At 39.7% G+C, this 20420-nt stretch overlaps 1 protein-coding gene across 3 annotated transcripts in view; it reads right to left on the reverse strand.

The window, feature by feature from the left end:
- Nucleotides 1-20420, reverse strand: part of LOC127661438 (galactosylgalactosylxylosylprotein 3-beta-glucuronosyltransferase 1-like) — a 126298-nt gene that overhangs the window by 79885 nt on the left and 25993 nt on the right. The gene's annotated exons all lie outside the window — the stretch shown is intronic.

Genomic DNA, 20420 nt, shown 5'->3' on the forward strand with positions numbered 1-20420 from the left:
ATAAATATTATAATTTATTATTATTTTTACTATTATTTAAGACTAGCTACACTGACCTAACCATGGTAATGAGGACCCTTTCCTCCTGTGTAATATGTATGTTCTGTTTGAATTATGTTTGAAATTAGAAACAAATGGTAGTGGTGGCAGCATAGTGGGCTAATGCACACAACCGTTAATCAGAAGGTCGTTGGTTCGATCCCCACAGCCACCACCATTGTGTCCTTGAGCAAGGCACTTAACTCCAGGTTGCTCTGGGGGGATTGTCCCTGTAATAAGTGCACTGTAAGTCGCTTTGGATAAAAGCGTCTGCCAAATGCATAAATGTAAATGTAAATGGATAATAATGGGCTCATATAAGTAAATATGCTCTTAAATTTTTAAAAGGGGGGAGAGAAAACTTCCTGTCTCTTTTTTTGTTGACGTTACATGATATTTTGTTGTATGTTTATAATTCTGTTTATTATTATAATTCTTAGCTTTCTTATTTATTTGATTTATTTTCAAAAGATAATTTTTTTTACACATACTTCAATTAAAAAATGGTTTCAATTTTCAATTATAAATATAGCTGCAAGCAGCAATACTGGGGTCAAGTCAATTATCAGCACCATGAGCACCAAAAGAAGCTTTGTGACATGTTTTTGGTTAGAGTCCGATGAACAGTGTATGAGGAGTTAGAAAAAGTAAACATTCAATCATAAAAAAAAAACATTTATTTTAAAAATAACAAAAAATACCTAGTTCTTAGAATTTTTGTCCAGTATGTGGCACTGTTCTGAAACTGCTGAGGTACTATCTGGGCATGATGGTTATCATGCAGGAAAACGTTCAAGAGTTATAAGTCTCATGACAGTAGGCGAAAGGAGTCAATAGCTATTAGCATTTTTAGAAATGCTAATTTAATATTTTTGAAATAATAAAGAAATTATAATTTCTGACCACAAGGTGGCACTTCAGAGCATCGTGCCATAGACACATACTGAGTGTAATGTTGTAATGATACGCTGTCGTTCATAAAATACAGCATTTTATGACTAAATAAAAAATGTCCGACATCCAAAATTCGCTGAAGCACAATTTGTAAATGGTATGGTTTATTAAAATTATGTCAGTTAGTTTTTGTCGTGAGTGCCTCTAGATGACGCAGGACAATTTTCGTGCAAATCGGACAAACAGTCTAAGAGGAGTTTGAAAAAGTAGGTTTTCAAAACATTTAAAAATGGCGGACAGGAATTTTGCTCGATCATGTCATAATTGGCTTAATTGTTCTCGGCATGAACCACGGAATCTATCAAGACCAGTCTCATGACAGTAGGTGAAAGGATTCAATAACTATCAGCATTTTTAGAAATAGCATTATAATTGCCATGGTGCCAAAATCACATTTACGAGTTTACGATACGGCAAGTTGTTCGTAAAATACAGAATTTTATGACTAAATTCAAAATGTCCGACATAGGAATTATTCATATCGTTGGACTCGCTATGCCCCACTGAATCTAATGAGACCATTTGATGATTTCATGACAAACTGTTCAGAAGTTATAAGGAAAAATATGCTTTTTTCATATGTCATGACCAGTAGGGGCAGTGTGCCAAAACAGATGGTACCTCAGGCCCTAATTGTGATGACACGTACCAAGTTTCGTCCCAATCCCTCAAAGTGTTGAGGAGATACAGCCTCAAGTTAAATTTTTCACATTTTTAGTCAAATTCGTTGAAGCCCCATTTGAAAACCGTATGGTTTATCAAAATTCTGTGAATTACATTTTGTCATGATTGCCTCTAGATGATGCAGGCCAATTTTCCTGCAAATCGGACAAACAGACTAGGAGGAGTTCGAAAAAGTATGTTTTTCAGAAAATTCAATATGGCGGATACATTTTCATGATGGAAAATTTAGTATCTAGGACTCACTGTAAATGTGAGTGCAAATTTGGGCAGTTGGTGGTGCTAGAGGGTTTGAGGTGGTGATGCCAAATTTGCTGTGGTAACAGATCAGACTGTCCTCTATCTGTGTGCCTAAATTTCATAACTTTCCCGCAAGCGGTCCTATGGGCTTCCATGGACTCAAGAGAGGAATAATAATAATAATAATAGCAATACTAACGAAAACAATATGAAAATCTCATACTGTTGCAACCCTACATGTAAAATCTATCTGCATTTAAGTATCCAGTTCATGGCTTGTCAGTTGTTTTGTGGTCTGCTTTAAAACGTGATAAATGCAGACAACAGAGGTATCAACAGAATATATTTTGGTATCTCTTTCTAACCAAAGAAATCTGCTGACAGAGAGACAGACAGTGAGCACCCCAATATAATAAAGCCATCTTCTGGAACCTCTATTTTATTCCCAGATGTCTATACCTTTAACCCTGTTTGAAATGTGAGACCCAAATTGTCTTGACACTGCACAGTCTACCGCATCTGCCATAGTCTCAGCAAAATCGTGTAAGTGACAATTTAAGCCTTACTGAACTGAGCTAAAAGCAGGGTAAGCTATTTGTCATGCAGTACGCAGCCCCAGACAGCAATTCGGGGCTTTTGGTGGATGTTTTATGAACTAGTAGCAGGGGGCATAAATGGATCAGGCTCTGGGTACCCACAAAGTGGTTCAAGATAATTATTCTTAGACATAAAATGACACAGATCAGCATACATCTTTGTAACTCCACTGTTATCTGCATATTAACCAAGAGTTCTAAATCAGACATTAAACTGAAGCTTTCCAGAGGTAGACTTGGTAACACTTTACATTAACATTAACTTTGTAAAGGGTTTATGAAGGGGTTCATTAATGATTAATACCTCATCTTCAAATGCATTATAAATCAATTGTGTGCAGTTATAACTTCACGAATAAAAGGGCAACTTTCATGCAAAACTTGCTAAATAGTGAGCCAATTTGAACTCACAAGTTATAAATGCTTAATAAAGGTACTTGTTCATATTTTAATGAAAATCATGACATTTCATAATTCATCATTTATGTAATGATCCAGCAAAATACTAATATAGAGATGAAAAGGTGTTGTGTCTATATTCATTATTGTAATGTCTATGACTATGTCACTTTCCTGGTAATGTAAATGTAATAGGAATGGTGCTACTCCGAGTGGTGTCTTACACAGTCCTCTGCAGGACTTCATGCTCACACACAGCATAGTTTGACAATTCTAATTTATTTATTGTTTATAAAAAGATTGTTCATGAATCTTTAATGGTATTGGCTATTTCTGAACTAACTTTAACCGGCTTTAAGACAAATATATCAACCTTGTAACCTCAGAAAGAGTACATTAATGCAAAATGGATACCAATGTTGTTTAATCTGAGTCAACCATGAACCATTAATTACCAACATTATTAACCTATGAAAATGTACTTTATATATTAATAAGGTACCAACATTTGTAAGCTGAAAGTGTACCTTAATGTAAAGTGAACAACTGTTTAAGTGATGTCCGGTGCCAGTCAGACATCATTTCAGTCTATTACGATAGACTTCAGAGGATAAACTGATGCCAACTCCAACCATAAGACATGGGATACTTTATATGTCATTGCCTAAACCTTGAACTTAGGGTAGACCTCACCAAAATGACCTGCCGGTTGAACTGCGATACACCTCACTGATCTGTGCCTGCATCACCTTGATGTAATGATGGACTATACTCTTAAATTGGAATACATAGACTAACAATTAATTGCAAAGGACAATTGTATCTATATGAACATCTGCAGTTAATCCAGGATAAACTTCACAGACATTAGTCATTAATCTTACAGTTAATACTAAATCTTTGTTTAAACACTGTCCCTTAACACTTACTTAGTTTACTATTTTAAACCATGACTTGCACTGCACACACATAACTAATATTAGAATTATATACATGCTGTTCAACTGGCCGCCACAGGAGTATCCCAAGGTTATTTTTTCTCCATTAACCAACATTTTATGGGGTTTTATGTTCCTTGCCTTCAGCTTGCTCACAGGGGTTCTAAATACAATGATCATTTAATTCTTTATTTTTATACACAATTTAGAATCATATTTAATCAAACTACACAATGATCAATGTAAGATATTATAGATATTACAATTTCATTTTCTGTTAATGCAATGATTTTCTGTAAAGCTGCTTTGAAACGATGTGTGTCGTGAAAAGCGCTATACAAATAAAAATGACTTGACTTAACCATTTAATAAATGAGTTACAAATGTTAGTAAATGAAAATGTGTAGTTTAATATAAAGTGAACACCTGTGAACTATTTATTAACGAGTTACAAACGTTAGTAAATTAAAATGTATAGTTTAATATAAATTGAACACCTGTGAACAATTTATGAATGAGTTACAAACGTTAATAAATGAAAATGTGTAGTTTAATATAAAGTGAACACCTGTGAACCATTTATGAATAACATTCCAACATTAGTAACCTCTGAGAGTAAAACTTATTGTAAAGTGCACTATAAAGAAACCTTTATTAAACTAGTTTCAAACTCATGCACTCCATTTATTTAAGAGTGAATTTAATGCTTCAAGATTACATCATTTGTCATACATATTATTCCATTCAAACAGACATCATGTAATACAGTCTGATGAACATTAAGCCATTCTGAACTTACAAAAAGCAAATAAAGAGTATGACAGAAAATTATTAACATTAACACTCAACATAGAAAAATAGACACAAACTATCATTAGAAAAAAAAAAACACATATAAATGTGTATATGCTGAGGCTTTATTATTACATTAGCCTAGACTATATGTACTGTAAATAGTACACTATTATAAGCACACACACAAAAAAGAACCAACAGAACAAAACATAAATTAATACATTTATAAATAAAGTTCAGAACACATTTAAATCAGGTCATTGTTTATTTAAAACATAATTAACAAACACCATATGGCAAATTTTAAAGGATGCAATGCATTAAGAGTAAATAAATAAATACACATCCTATGTTTTTTCCAATTACCTGTACAGTGTTTCCCACAGGATTTTGTGAGACTGTGGTGGGTGGACCTCGGACCCTCTAGGGGTGTTCGGTGTCACGCTCCCCCATTTTTGTACATTTTAAAGTTAAAGTCAGGCTAGATGAAGAACTTTGTGCTCTGGTTAGAGCTATCACGGTAGCAAAATTTCAGTTGTCTGTACCGATACCAGTGACATTTCCCGGTTCTTGATACCAATTTCGTTACCACAGCAAAAATATGCTAATATGATAATGTGATTGAACACAACAATTTAGTTATTTTTAATTATTTAAGAATTACTTTAATAATTATAGTTTATAATTATTATTATTTTCCAGAACTTTCCAGAATTTTTTTAAAAGTTGAATTTAAATTCATCATCAAAATTATGTCAATTATATTTCAACAAGTGGTATTAGAACTTTTCAACATGTCATTGGAACATTTTTGGCCAAACTTTTATTCAACAGCTGTCTTGTTTGAGATATTTTGATTAATTATATTATTATTACAGTGAATTACATTTTACTATACAGTTGTAATATATTTTTATTCAAATTCTTCAATTCTTCAGGCATAGATTTAATTTTGAAACATGCTTTTATTATGACATGTGTTTTTTGCCAGATGCTTCACTTTTCCGGACAAACAGTTCGCAACACAGCCCAGTGTGATCTTTGAAGACTTTTAAGTCATGTCTGAAATCTCATGTTTCCACTGGCTTTTGAGTCTGACAAATGAAATGTAGGACACAGTTTTGGAGTGTTTGTCTGTGTCTCGTTTGGAAGTCTGCATCCTCCAGAGGTCGTATTTGTCGGCTGCATACATCATCAAGGCTGACTCGTTTCAGAAAAGCGAGTAGGACACTCAGAATGCAACCTTCTTTCATGAGCATTAGCAGGATGCATGAGGTTGTCACGAACCCCGCTCCCCCGCTCTGCCCCCTCGAGCTTCCACGCTCGTTCCGCCCCCTCGAGCTCCCACGCTCGTTCCGCCCCCTCGAGCTCGCATGCTCTTTTTGCTCGCTCGAGCCCTCACGCCCACTTTGCTCCTACCCGCTCACATGCTCGTAGGCAATCTCCCTTCCTCGAGTTTCTCACGCGTTTCCAATCCCCCAGAACATTATGACCACCTGCACTCGCGTCATCTGCACTCCTGCACATTAGTTTCACCTGCACTCGTCTCATCACCTGTCATGGTTTACACCTGCACTCGCCCCTATATATATCACTACCCTTTCGTCTCACGGTGGTTGGTTATTGTATTTAGTTTCCCGTGTCTTTGCCCCCGCTAGTCTCGTCTAGTTTTGATCCCCTCTTGAACTCCTCTTGATTACCCCCTTAGCTTGCCAGCTCCTCGTTCCCCTAGTACCCCTGTCTACTCCCTTTGTTAGTTTACCCGCCTCTCGATACTGTTTACCCCGTCTTTGACCCTCGCTCCCCTCGACTACTCTTCCGGATTTGCCCCCTTTACTCTCTTTGATTCCCCGGCTTTTGACCCTACGCTTCCCTCGACAACTCTTCACTGGATTTGCCCGTTTGTACTTTTGCCTGCTTTTATTGTTAACAATAAAAGCAGTTTTTGACTTACATTGTGACTGTCTCATCTTGTGTGTGTGTGTCCGGGTTACAGAATAACCAACCTCACCGAAGACAGTCAAAATGCATCACGCGGAGAATTCGCGCAGCTCACTAGAGCGGATGTTTTCAGCGCACTCTGCCCCAGGATCTACCGGTGGGAGTCATGATCGCAGCTCACAGCCCAGGGCCAGCAGGTACGTCGCGATTTTGGATTTTTGTCACCCTGCTTCACCTGTGTCTGCCCCTGAGCCCGTTTATGCTTCCCATGCATATTTGAGCGCCGTGAACTCTCCACCCCGGAGAGGTTTTTGGCTCTTCGGACGCTGACCAAGGGGTTTTTATGCGAGGCAGCGGTTGTGTAACTCATAACCCCGCCCTCGACATTAAGGAGCCAGCGGCCCGACTCTTGGGGTTGCGTCAGGGGAGTCAACCCTTGGAGGTTTTTGTTACGGATTTTTGTGCCCTGGCGTACCAGGTGAATTTTGATGAGGTGGCTCTGAAAGACATTTTTCAATGTGGACTGAATGAGCCAACCTCATCATTCATGCCAGGTGGTCGCTGCTCTCTCAACCTGGCTCAGTTTATTGACCTCGCCCTACTGTACGTTTACTGTGGGGGAGGCAGAAACTGAACCAGCGTTCCATACCACGGCCCCCGTCTTGAAGCCTACCACGGCCCCCGTCTTGAAGCCTACCACGGCCCTAGTCCAGAAGCCTGTCACGGCCCTAGTCCCGAAGCCTGTCACGGCCCTAGTCCCGAAGCCTGACACGGCCCTAGCCCCGAAGCCTGACACGGCCCTAGCCCCGAAGACTTACACGGCCCTAGCCCTGAAGCCTGACACGGCCCTAGCCCCGAAGCCTTACACGGCCCTAGCCCCGAAGCCTTACACGGCCCTAGTCTCGAAGCCTGTCACGGCCCTAGTCCCGAAGCCTGTCAAGGCCCCGGTCCCGAGGCCTGTCACGGCCCCAGTCCCGAAGCCTGACACGGCCCTAGCCCCAAAGCCTGACACGGCCCCAGTCCCGAGGCCTGTCACGGCCCCAGTCCCGAAGCCTGTCACGGCCCCAGTCTCGAAGCCTGGCACGGCCAGCGAGTCAACGCCCATGCCCGCCACGGCCAACGAGCCAGCGCCCATGCCTGCCACGGTCGGTGAGCCAGCGCCTGTAGCCTCGACCGTCCCCATGGCCACGTCCCCTGTTGGCCGAGGACGCAAGAGAAGGAAGAGGGCCCCTTCTCCCCAGTCTCGTCTTGTGCTCAAGACCGCAGAGGTTCCCTCAGAGTCTTCCACAGCTCTACTGACCTCTGCTCCGCCCCAGAGTCTTCCACAGCTCTGCCGGGTTCTGCTCCGCCCCCAGGGTCTTCCACGGCTCTGCCGGGTTCTGCTCCGCCCCCAGAGTCTTCCACGGCTCTGCCGGGTTCTGCTCCGCTCCCAGAGTCTTCTACGGCTCTGCCGGGTTCTGCTCCGCCCCAGGGTCTTCCACGGCTCTGCCGGGTTCTGCTCCGCCCCCAGGGTCTTCCACGGCTCTGCCGGGTTCTGCTCCGCCCCCAGAGTCTTCCACGGCTCTGCCGGGTTCTGCTCCGCCCCCAGAGTCTTCCACGGCTCTGCCGGGTTCTGCTCCGCCCCCAGAGTCTTCCACGGCTCTGCCGGGTTCTGCTCCGCCCCCAGAGTCTTCCACGGCTCTGCCGGGTTCTGCTCCGCCCCCAGAGTCTTCCACGGCTCTGCCAGCCTCTGCTCGCCCCTCAGAGCCCTCGCGGCCTCCGCCTCTCGAGCCTCCTAAGGCTCCTCCTCTCGAGCCTCCCAGGGCTCTACCTCCCAAGCCCCCCAGGGTTCTGCCTTTCAAGTCTCTCGAGCCTCCCAGAGCTCTACCCCTCGAGCCTCCCAGAGGTCCGCCTCTCAAGCCTCTCAGGGCTTCTCCTCCCGAGTCTTTCAAGGCTCCTCCTCCCAAGCCTCTCAGGGCTTCTCCTCTCGAGTCTTTCAGGGCTCCCCCTCCCAAGCCTCTCAGGGCTTCTCCTCTCGAGTCTTTCAGGGCTCCACCCCTCAAGCCTCTCACGGCTTCGCCTCTCGAGTCTCTCAGGGCTCCTCCCCCCTCAAGCCTCTCAGGGCTTCCCCTCTCGAGTCTTTCAGGGCTCCTCCTCCCCTCGAGCCTCTCAGGGCTCCGTCCCTCGAGTCTTTCATGGCTCCACCCCTCAAGCCTCTCACGGCTCTCAGCCTCTCCCGAGTCTCTCAGGGCTCCTCCCCCTCTCAAGCCTCTCAGGGCTTCCCCTCTTGAGTTTCTCAGGGCTCCTCCTCCCCTCAAGCCTCTCAGGGCTTCTCCTCTCGAGTCTTTCAGGGCTCCACCCCCTTCCAAGCCTCTCAGGGCTTCGTCTCTCGAGTCTTCCAGGGCTCCTCCTCCTCCCGAGCCTCTCGGGGCTCCGTCTCTTGAGTCTTTCATGGCTCCCCCCCTCGAGCCTCTCGAGCCTTCCAGGGCCCCACCTCTAGAGCCTCTCGAGTCTTCCACGACCTTTTTCCCCGAGCCTCTCACGGCTCTACTCCCAGAGACTCCAGAGCTTCCTAGGGCTCCGCCTCTCGAGCCTCCTACGGCTCCGCCTCCCGAGCCTCCCACGGCTCCACCTCCCAAGCCCCTCACGGCTCTGCTCCCAAAGACTCCAGAGCTTTCTATGGCTCCGCCTCTCGGGCCTCCTATGGCTCTACCCCCCGAGACTACAGAGCCTGCCAGGTCGTCGCCTCGGGGACCTCCCACGGCGCCACCGTCATTGGCTCCACCTCCAGAGCCTTTCAGGCCTTCGCCCCTAAAGCCTCCTTCGGCTCCACCTCCAGAGCCTTCCAGAACCCCACCTCCAGAGCCGCCTACAGTGCCGCCTCTGATGGCACCACCTTTCACGGCTCTTCCCTGGCCCCCTGACCCTGTCCGGTGGCCCCCTGACACTCTCCCTGTCCTGTGGCCTCTTCCCTGGCCTCCTGACCCTGTTCCTGTCCGGTGGTCACCTTCCAGACCCCCGGACCCAGTCCCTGTCCTCCAGTCGCCTTCCAGACCCCCTGACCCTGTCTCTGCCCTACGGCTGCCCCCTAGATCTCCCGACCACCCGCCTGTCCGCTATGTTCCCCCAGACCTTGCCTTGATACTGCCCATTGACCCCATGGACTGTCTCATTTCCCTCTGTGCCCCTTGGACTGCCCTCAATTTTGTTTGTGTGTTTTGTGGGTTGTCTGTTCAGGGTTTTTTGTTTGTTGGGTTCGTCCAGCACCACTTCCTCGCAACCGAGCGGCCGTCAGGAGCCGTCCGTTTTAGAGGGGGAGTACTGTCACGAACCCCGCCTCGCTCCGCCCCTCGAGCTTCCACGCTCGTTCCGCCCCCTCGAGCTCCCACGCTCGTTCCGCCCCCTCGAGCTCGCACGCTCTTTTTGCTCGCTCGAGCCCTCACGCCCACTTTGCTCCTACTCACTCACATGCTCATAGGCAATCTCCCTTCCTCGAGTTTCTCACGTGTTTCCAATCCCCCAGAACATTATGACCACCTGCACTCGCGTCATCTGCACTCCTGCACATTAGTTTCACCTGCACTCGTCTCATCACCTGTCATGGTTTACACCTGCACTCGCCCCTATATATATCACTACCCTTTCGTCTCACGGTGGTTGGTTATTGTATTTAGTTTCCCGTGTCTTTGCCCCCGCTAGTCTCGTCTAGTTTTGATCCCCTCTTGAACTCCTCTTGATTACCCCCTTAGCTTGCCAGCTCCTCGTTCCCCTAGTACCCCTGTCTACTCCCTTTGTTAGTTTACCTGCCTCTCGATCCTGTTTACCCTGGCTTTGACCCTCGCTCCCCTCGACTACTCTCCCGGATTTGCCCCCTTTACTCTCTTTGATTCCCCGGCTTTTGACCCTACGCTTCCCTCGACAACTCTTCACTGGATTTGCCCATTTGTACTTTTGCCTGCTTTTATTGTTAACAATAAAAGCAGTTTTTGACTTACATTGTGACTGTCTCATCTTGTGTGTGTGTGTCCGGGTTACAGAGGTCTATCCTTCGTGGGCACTCACAACCCATAATTCTTTGCTTCAACAGAAATGAACATCATTTTTCTAAATAATATGACGCCAATTTGCTCAAAATATGATGTTCAAGTGCAAGTAATGTTAATTCTCAAGTAGATGTACCTCAATAGACAGATGCATAGTATATAGTATGTATAATTATAGTAATATATTATTAAAATAAAGTATTATAGACTAAAAGTACACCTGTAAAATCTATTTACTTTTCTCTTTACATCATTATCACTCTCCTAAAATTGACCTCATACATTCCCTTCCAGAGGAACTTTGTTCCCTTTTCAGATTGCAGCCTTTAGTGGTTTTATAAATCACACTAGGTCATGTCACGATTTGAATTTGATTAATTGTCCATTTCAGTGTACAAGGACAAACAGAGCATGCGTTCAAAATAAGCCTGCAAGCATTTTAAAGCAGTTGTGTGTCAGTCATGCAGCACGCTGGTACAGGATAGAGTCAGTACTCCTACCGGTACTGCAGAAACACTGGTATGATTACATCTTTCTTATTTTAGTATCGACTTGGTACTGATGTACTGGTACTTTTGACAACAGTAGCTCTGGTAAACAATTTTGTGCTCTAGTAGTAATTTAATCATAAACACATTGGTTGTATAGATATGAATGGTGATGACGTGACAAAAAAGTCACACCCACAAAGATAATGGAGTAAACGAAATGGAGTTTTCGCAGTTCACAAATGTTCAAAACACAAAATCAATTAGAGCATACATTTGAGCAATCAAAGAAATGAAGCAAAAGTGGTTACCTGTGTTGAACTTGCTCCTCAGGGATATAAAATAATAAAGGGGTGATAAATAAATACTAAGACAACAGGCTGTAAAAAATACATTTATTCATTTTAATATCCTATATATATTTTGAATGTGTTGAAACTTGATACCGGGCGATGCACCCAGAAAACTGCACCATTTGAAGGGTTTCAAGCTTAAAAGTATGATTTTTTTTCTCTCTCATAAATGTAAACGAGTGTAAATGTCAACATCATACTGTATATTGAAAGGATTGATGCATGTCTTGCAAAACATGAGCTCATTGATTTCATAAAAAAAAATATTAGTCTGCTTTTTTATTCCATCCATTTCTCGTAATATTTAGTTTATACGTAAGGTTAAATTCTACCTAAGTTTAATGGTGCAACGCTCACATATTTAGCAGTGTGTAAATTGTGACCATTTGCGCCACAACTAGGCAAAGTTGTAACTTGTATAGCTGGTGCTACCGGCCCCAGATGCTGACTGGGAGTGAGAGATGCTTTGCTAAACAAAGCCGCAAAACTCAACGCTATAGATCTTTTATGTTATTATGAGAAGTGTAAAAAAAAATTGGTTTATTATGAAACTGTGGCGGGACAGTCTAGGTAATTAATGGGAAACAGAGCTGTGCACGTCTGCAAAAGAGTGACAAGTTGCCCTTTCTATACTGTAGCATTAGCATTGCTCTTTCCAGTGCAGCAGTTTTGTTTGCATACATCATTGCAATTTCAGCCTCTTTCACAATCTGAGCACTTCCATATTAAAATAAACAATCTGCAAAGTATTATATTTCACTTCGTTCATGCATACTATGTGTCTTTTCACAATTTTGTCTTGCTTCTCACTGGCAGCTTCAATATCCTGCATTTCTATTTCCTGTCCCGCCTTCTACCCAATCACAGCTTTGAAGTCACGTGACCCTCCACTGACCAATCGAGTTTCCCATACAATATTATTTATGCTCTCCCAGCAGTTTGATTAAAATAATTTAAACAGTGTTGGGCAAGCAACTTAAAAAAATTTAGCAAGCTAAACGGACAGAATTTTTTTTTAAACTAAGCTTAAAGCTATACTTCAGAGATAGTAGCAAGTTACACTACAAGCTACACACCAAAAGTAGCTACTTCATTTTTTAAACCACAGATGCACTGAGCATACCGTCATAGACAAAGCATCTAAAAGACTTATTTACATGATGTTTATCAAAGCCTTGGTACAGTATATTACAGTTTAGTGCAATACAGTATACAAGTATACAGTATGATACAATGTGTACATAAAAAACAAAACAAAAATAAAAACATGTAAATTCATGTTTAGACATGCCACCTATACAAACCCATGTGTTCTACATTTAAAGTCACTAATTTTAAATTAAATGTTTCATATTTATACTACTACCTCTACAAACACATGTGTTCTATATGAAAAGAACACATGTACATTTTATTTTTCAGACATGTGTGACTACCTCTACAAACCCATACGCATTTAAACGGAATTTCAATTTGCACATTCTTGGACAAAAACACTGCATACATAAGGTATACTATCATATACTGTATATATCAATCTATAAAATACAGAAATACAGCAGCTAGACGCAGAATTACAGGATATATCATCAGAGGCCAAATTTCTTCGTGTGTGTGTGTTTGTGTGTGTGTTTGTGTTTGTGTGCACATCTGGGCAATAACAATGTGATTTCTGATGGTATCAGATAATAAACTTTGATTTACAATAACCATATTTATGTACCATTCTGTATTTGCGTGGTCTTCAAAGTACAGTTGCGTGCAAAAGTTTGCTTACCCTTGGAGAATTGGTAATATATACCATTTTTAAAGAAAACGTGAGTGAGCAGGCAAAACAAATGTATTTTATTTCTTTTGGGATTCATATTCAACTGTAGGTTATAACTGAATGGCACAATCATAAAACAAACCATGGCAACAAAGAAAAAAATTAAATGACCCCTGTTCAAAAGTCTGCATACCCTTAGTTCTTAATACTGTGCATTGCCCACTTTAGCATCAATTAAAGCATTTAGTATTTTGTAACAGTTGTCTATGAGGCCCCAAATTCTTGCAGGTGGTATAGCTGCCCATTCGTTTTAGCAAAATGCCTCCAGGTCATGCAAAGTCTTTGGACGTCTTGCAAGAAGTGAGCCACCACCATGCTTCACAGTGGGGATGGTATTGTTTTCCCTATAGGCCTTGTTGACCCCTCTCTAAACATAGCACTCATGGTTGTGACCATAAAGCTCTATTTTGATCTCGTCAAACCAAATTACAGTATGCCAGAAGCTGGCTTTGGATATCTTTTTATATCCTTTTCCATCTTTATAAAGTTCCATTAGCTTGTTATGCAGGTCTTTTGACAGTTCTTTTCTGCTCCCCATGGCTCAGTATGTCTGCTCAGTGCATCCACGTGTGAGCTAACAAACTCATTCAATATTTATACACAGACACTAATTGTAATTTAAAAAGCCACATGTGTGTGAAATTAACCTTTAATTGCCATTTAAACCTGTGTGTGTCACCTTGTGTGTCTGTAACAAGGCCAAACATTCAAGGGTATGTAAACTTTTGATCATGGCCATTTGGATGATTTCTGTAATCATTATGATTTAAAAAGGAGCCAAACAACTATGTGATAGTAAATGGCTTCATATGATCACTATCCTTAAATTAAATACTTTTTTTTTTTTTTCATGATCGGTTATATTTTCAAAATCAATGCCAAAATTTCATAATTTCTGCCAGGGAATGCAAACTTTTGAGCACCACTGTATGTTAATATAATTGTAGGCTATATGAACATGGTAATCATATAGTGAAGTACCATGGTATATTTTAATTACCTTGAAACACCATGTAAATACAATATTATATAAGTATGGTAATCATGTATCAATTTAATAATGGTAGAACTTTATTTATAAATGTATTAATTAGCGTTGTGATCTGTTTGTTCTTTTTTGTGTGCGTGCTTATAAAAGTCTACTATTTACAGTACATATAGTCTAGGCTAATGTAATAATAAAGCCTCAGCATATACACATTTATATGTGTTTTTTTTTTCTAATGATAGTTTGTGTCTATTTTTCTATGTTGAGTGTTAATGTTAATAATTTTCTGTTATACTCTTTATTTGCTTTTTGTATGACAAATGATGTAATCTTGAATTATTAAAAGTCACTCTTTAATAAGTGGAGTGCATGAGTTGGAAACTAGTTTAATAAAGGTTTCTTTATAGTGCACTTTACAATAAGTTTTACTCTCAGATATTACTAATTTTGGAATGTTATTCATAAATGGTTCACAGGTGTTCACTTTATATTAAACTACACATTTTCATTTACTAACGTTTGTAACGCATTAATAAATAGTTCACAGATGTTCACTTTATATTAAACTACACATTTTCATTTACTAACGTTTGTACTAATGTTGGTACCTTTTTAATATAAAAGTACATTTTCATAGGTTAATAAAGGTTCATGGTTAACCATTTTGCATTAATGTACTCTTTCTGAGGTTACAAGGTTGATATATTCATCTTAAAGCTTTATAAGTTACGGTTAAAGTTAGTTCATAAATAGCCAATACAATTAAAGATTCAAGAACAATCTTTTTATAAACAATAAAGAAATTAGAATTGTCAAACTATGCTGTGTGTGAGCATGAAGTCCTGCAGAGGACTGTGTAAGACACCACTCGGAGTAGCACCATTCCTATTACATTTACATTACCAGGAAAGTGACATAGTCATAGACATTACAATAATGAATATAGACACAACACCTTTTCATCTCTATATTAGTATTTTGCTGGATCATTACATAAATGATGAATTATGAAATGTCATGATTTTCATTAAAATATGAACAAGTACCTTTATTAAGCATTTATAACATGACTTAAAATTGGCTCACTATTTGGAAGGTATTGCATGAAATCGGCCTTTTTATTCATGTTGTTTAAACTGCACATAAATGATTTATAATGCAAATTATCTTTAATTGTTGATGAGTTATAAATCATTATGATCCCCTTTATAAACCCTTTACAAAGGGAATGTTAATGTAAATTGTTACCAAAGAGTTAATCAGACTACTGATAAAATCTGTGAAAATTAATAATAAAAAAAAATATTTATAACAAAATAAATAGCGGATCCTGGCAGAGGTGATATACTGTAGACAGCAGCATTATGACTTGGCAATTTCACAGGATTGACGTTGGGTTAATTGTGATGTGCTTTGCTGTAAAGGTCAAGATAACAAAAACTTGATATAAAATGTGCCTCCACTCCAAATACACATCAACTAGCCAAAATTCAGGACAGCCACAGATAAATACATGCACTATTGGCACCTCTCTTGTAACAAGTGTTGTCAAATGGTCAAACAATTGACATAGTTGCCAACCTATCTTATTACGATGGCCGCTATAGAAAATATGTTACAAAAATTCCATCGCTGTTTTTTGTGTGTGTATGGTTTTTTTTCTCCATGAATCGACAGGGGAGCAGGGCTCTGGGTGATGACATCACACACTTTGATTGGCTGAGGCATTTGTTGTCCCAGGGACATCATACAAAATGTTGGTCTCAGGACAACAACTACTTGGCAAAATCAGGACGTGCTTCTATTCCTATGATAAAACAGAGCCATTTTACAAGTAACACTGTTTAGCCTGTGTAGAGAAGACATTTATTGTAGGTAAAATGTATTTTAGTGGCTCTTTATTTGCCTGTTGACTTAAGGTAATCAATAAGTAAGTAAAAGTAGTCAGATTTTGTTACTTGTGGCTGGGTATTGATTTCCAAATTTTATTCGATTCCAATTCACAAGCTCAAGATTCAGTTCCAATATTTTTTAATTCTGATTCATTTGGGTATATTTCGGTTAAAATGTACATTTTGCTTACATATAAAATTAATTATAATTCTTAGTAATTAGAAAGTAATTCTTACAGGGAACATAAGTTTTAAAAATTAAAGGAATTGTTCACCCAAAAATGTAAATTTGCAGATAATTTACTCACCCTCAGGCCATCCAAGATGTATCTTTTGAGAAGTTTCTTTCTTCATCAAAATAGAATTTAAGATTTTTAGGATTTAATTTCAGGCCTAAGCAATGCAAGTGAATGTCCTCCATTTTATGACAGTCCAAAATGCATATTTAGGGTGCAACAAAATAATCCACACGACTCCAGTCGACAAATAAAGTTCTTCTGAATGCAAACGATTGATTATTTTAAAAACAAAACAATACTTATATACTTTTTAACTACAAATGTTCACTGCTGTACATTTCTTTGATTTGCACTCATGAGAGGGTTGACGTAAGCTCGTTGGTAAGGCCACGCATGGAGGAGGAGTCAGGAAGCAAGTCATTGATTTTTTTATCAATTATCAGCAAATTTTAATTTTTGGGTAAACTATTTCTAAAACAACAGGGCCCAAACTATGCAGTTCAATTGCTAATAATTTAACAGATAATAATCAACACAACCACAGCTGAAGTCAATTTTGAAGTAGAAGATCGATCTTGGTATTTTAAGATTGATCAGAATTTTTTTTTTTCTGCCCAAGTTACTTTCATATTGTAATTTAGATTAGGTTAAACCCGCCCATCTATGATTATAGGAGCTAGATTTATACAAGATTCAGAGTCTTGAATGAACATTTCTTGTGCCTTCTCATCTGTAAATGTTCTTTTGTGTTAATCCTTAATAATCCACAGAAAATCTAATAGTGAGTTATGCACAACATAGTATATACATTACTTTCAAGCTATTCCTCTTCAGTGAAACGCAATAATTTGAGATAATATGAATATAAACATAATATCTGATGAGCTAAAATATCACTATCTGTATGTGTATTTGTTGCCATCTGAATATTACAAAAAAAATTGTCCTTTGCAATGTCATCTGCATCTATATCCTTAGCCTTGACTTGACTTTGCACTGCACTCTAACAGGCCATTACCCAAGCAACACTCCTTTACTGGAGAAGGCAAGAGAAGACAGTGGTGTTCTATATAGACTCTTCTTTCCCATTACTGGCACTCATTGGTGCCAAAAACCAACACATCAATGACTGTAATGTCTCCCTTGCTTTTCACACCCATCACACCCTCCCTTTTCATTGTCTTAGTCTGTAACTTGAGCACCAACACTGCTGCATTTTACTGCAAGGTAATTTCCATTTTTGCAATTGGTCTCTCGATGAACCTCTTTCTGCAGGATGTAAATAACTTTCCAATAATAGCATGAAGGAGAAGAGATTTTTGTTGCACAAAATTGGCAATGTATTTGTGGCAAATATGGAGGAAGGACAATAGTGTTTTGTGTGTGTTCTTTTTCAGATATATGTGATGCCAATGTCCCACGACTACATCTGCCCTTAGACAGTCTATTCACATACTACAGACCAATAAATCTGTTCAGAGAACAAGAATCCAAAATGTCATTTGGGTTACCCAAATGATTCACCTACTGTGAAGTCCAACCTGATGGATGGGCTGATGTATTTTTCTGTACAAACACCCCACAACACTGTCTCTTCCAGGCTATTTGCTCAGGATTTAAAGGCTGATTTATCCAGAAGTGAGAAACTCCTTCATCTTGGATGATACATTATTTAATTTAAATGTACTAACCAAGTAAATATGAGCAGGATACATTTTAGTGAATGCACAGTGATTTTTCAGTGAGCAAATCTTAATTGGAAAAATTGGAGTAATGCTAAAGTAAAACGATTTTACAGTACAAGAACACAGATACAGCTGCAGGTCTTATTAAGCAATATCACATGAGCAAAATTGCTGCTGTACTGAAAGCAAGCAAGAAGTTAACATTTAGTAACTTACACAGTATTTTAGATGGCCAGTTATTGTGTTACAGTGCATGTTTGTATTCTGTCTACAGATCCCTAACCCTAACATTTCATTATAGGGATAGTGGCATGGCGAAACAATTCAAGCAATCGACCATTTGCTTCACTTGCGCTTGTGAGAGCATAGGGCAACTCCGAGATCCAGCCCTGATTTAAACATTTCTTGTCTAATCAGTTTATGAGGCCAAAATTAATCGCTTTAAAAATGAATATAACATGGGTAGAATTCTGTCTGTATTCTGTAAGTTTAATGCACCTCTCAATACAGTAATTTCTTTAATAGATGCTAATGATAAACAACAAGCTAATGACTGTGCTTTTGACACCCAGACTGTCTTATCAGATTTTTCTTTTTCTGGCCACATTCACTGGGATCATCTCAACTTTTTCATTTCAACAGCTTTATACCTCTTAACTCTCAGCTTAGCCTCTTGCTATCTGGATAACACACACGACTAACCTCTTTCTGAGCTCCTCCTGCTCTAGGACACCCAAGCATAGACAGAAAATCCTGCAAAACTGTCTCAAGTGGTTATATTTAGCAGGTCTCACAAGCTGTACATACACATCTAGTCTATGGTAATGCCTGAATCTTCTTACATGGTAAATGAGGATAAAGTTAGCATGCCAAAACATAAAAGATGGTGAGGCCAAGTACAGACAGATGGTGGTAAATGGACATAGGCTTATCCACAGGAAATATGACACTACTTTAATGGTGATGTTTTATTTGTTTATATATATATATATATATATATATATATATATATATATACTCAAAACAATGAATTAACAGATGTTTACACTCAAAATGCTTTTACATAGAGAAAAGGTAGTGTTCAACCACCTCCAGTTACCAGTACATTTTTATATGTTTATTCAAGTGTTTTATCGACTATTAATGTTTGTATTGTGCTACACTTATCAGATGTGCTGACACAACATCAATTGAAGACTTTATTATTTTTATATTATATTGTACAGCCTCAGTTGATAATGCAAGTGAACTGTAATACTACAAAAGTAGGTTTATGCACTGCACACAATAAAACTGTAAACTAGAAACATAAAATGAGGATTCAATAATGATGGGGATGAAAAATACTTGAAAATAACATGAAAATAATATGCAGGAATGTGCTATATAAATTGCAATAATACATTTCCTTAATCATTTCTTTTGCAGTAATGTTATAACAGAGATGATAACATGTCAATGTACATTACTGTGCTGAACTGTGTGAATGACTGAACAGCATCAGCATAGTTTCCTCAGCCAGAACACGTGTCAGGCGGGCCTTCTTTTCTGTGTTACGGATATGACTTAAAGACGCAAAGATGAATGACATAGAGTAAGCCTGCAGTTTCGCACCAAATTCGACCTGATAGCTCAAGCTTACTGTTGTAATTTGGGGTAAGGCAAGAACATTGTTATAAATACTGTTTATTTATTTTCTTATATATACACACAATAAATAATAGAATTTTGTAAATGTTTTAACCTCAAAATCTTCCGTAGCGCAACTAAAATGTACAAATAATCAGAAAATGACATATGAAATAATTTGATTCACTCCTGGTTCACTCCTCAAATTGATGGTTTGCTTGTTTATTATTAGCTTTGTTCTTTATGAAGTATTTTTCCTGAAGCTATTGTATTTTCAGTTTGTATTGTCTGATTGTGATTTATCTTGCTTCTCTCTCGTCTCTCATTATAACAGCTGGCTTTGAAACTGAGACTTTTCATGTTGGAGACTCCAATAAATTTATATCTTGATGGTGTCTAATGAATATCAGTGAAACATGTTGATGAAGAGGAAGATCTGTTTCCTCGCCTCTCACTGACACACAGGTTTTTGATTAAAAGCATTGCTGCAGACTCACAGTCTCAGGAGAGGGAGTGATACTCTGCACAGCATCTGCCTCTGTTGGCTTAATTCTCCCTAGAAGTCATACAGCAGGAGACCCACACAGCAATTTAGGTATATTTTACATAGAGAATAAAGATATCTTCATAATTAAAGGACAAAATAAAACCTCTGTGGGCAAAACAAAAAAGATTAAAACATGGCTGCTTTACAATTTTTTTTAAATGTTTCT

Source organism: Xyrauchen texanus, chromosome 21 (assembly GCF_025860055.1).
Source record: "Xyrauchen texanus isolate HMW12.3.18 chromosome 21, RBS_HiC_50CHRs, whole genome shotgun sequence".
In the NCBI taxonomy this organism is placed as follows: domain Eukaryota; kingdom Metazoa; phylum Chordata; class Actinopteri; order Cypriniformes; family Catostomidae; genus Xyrauchen; species Xyrauchen texanus.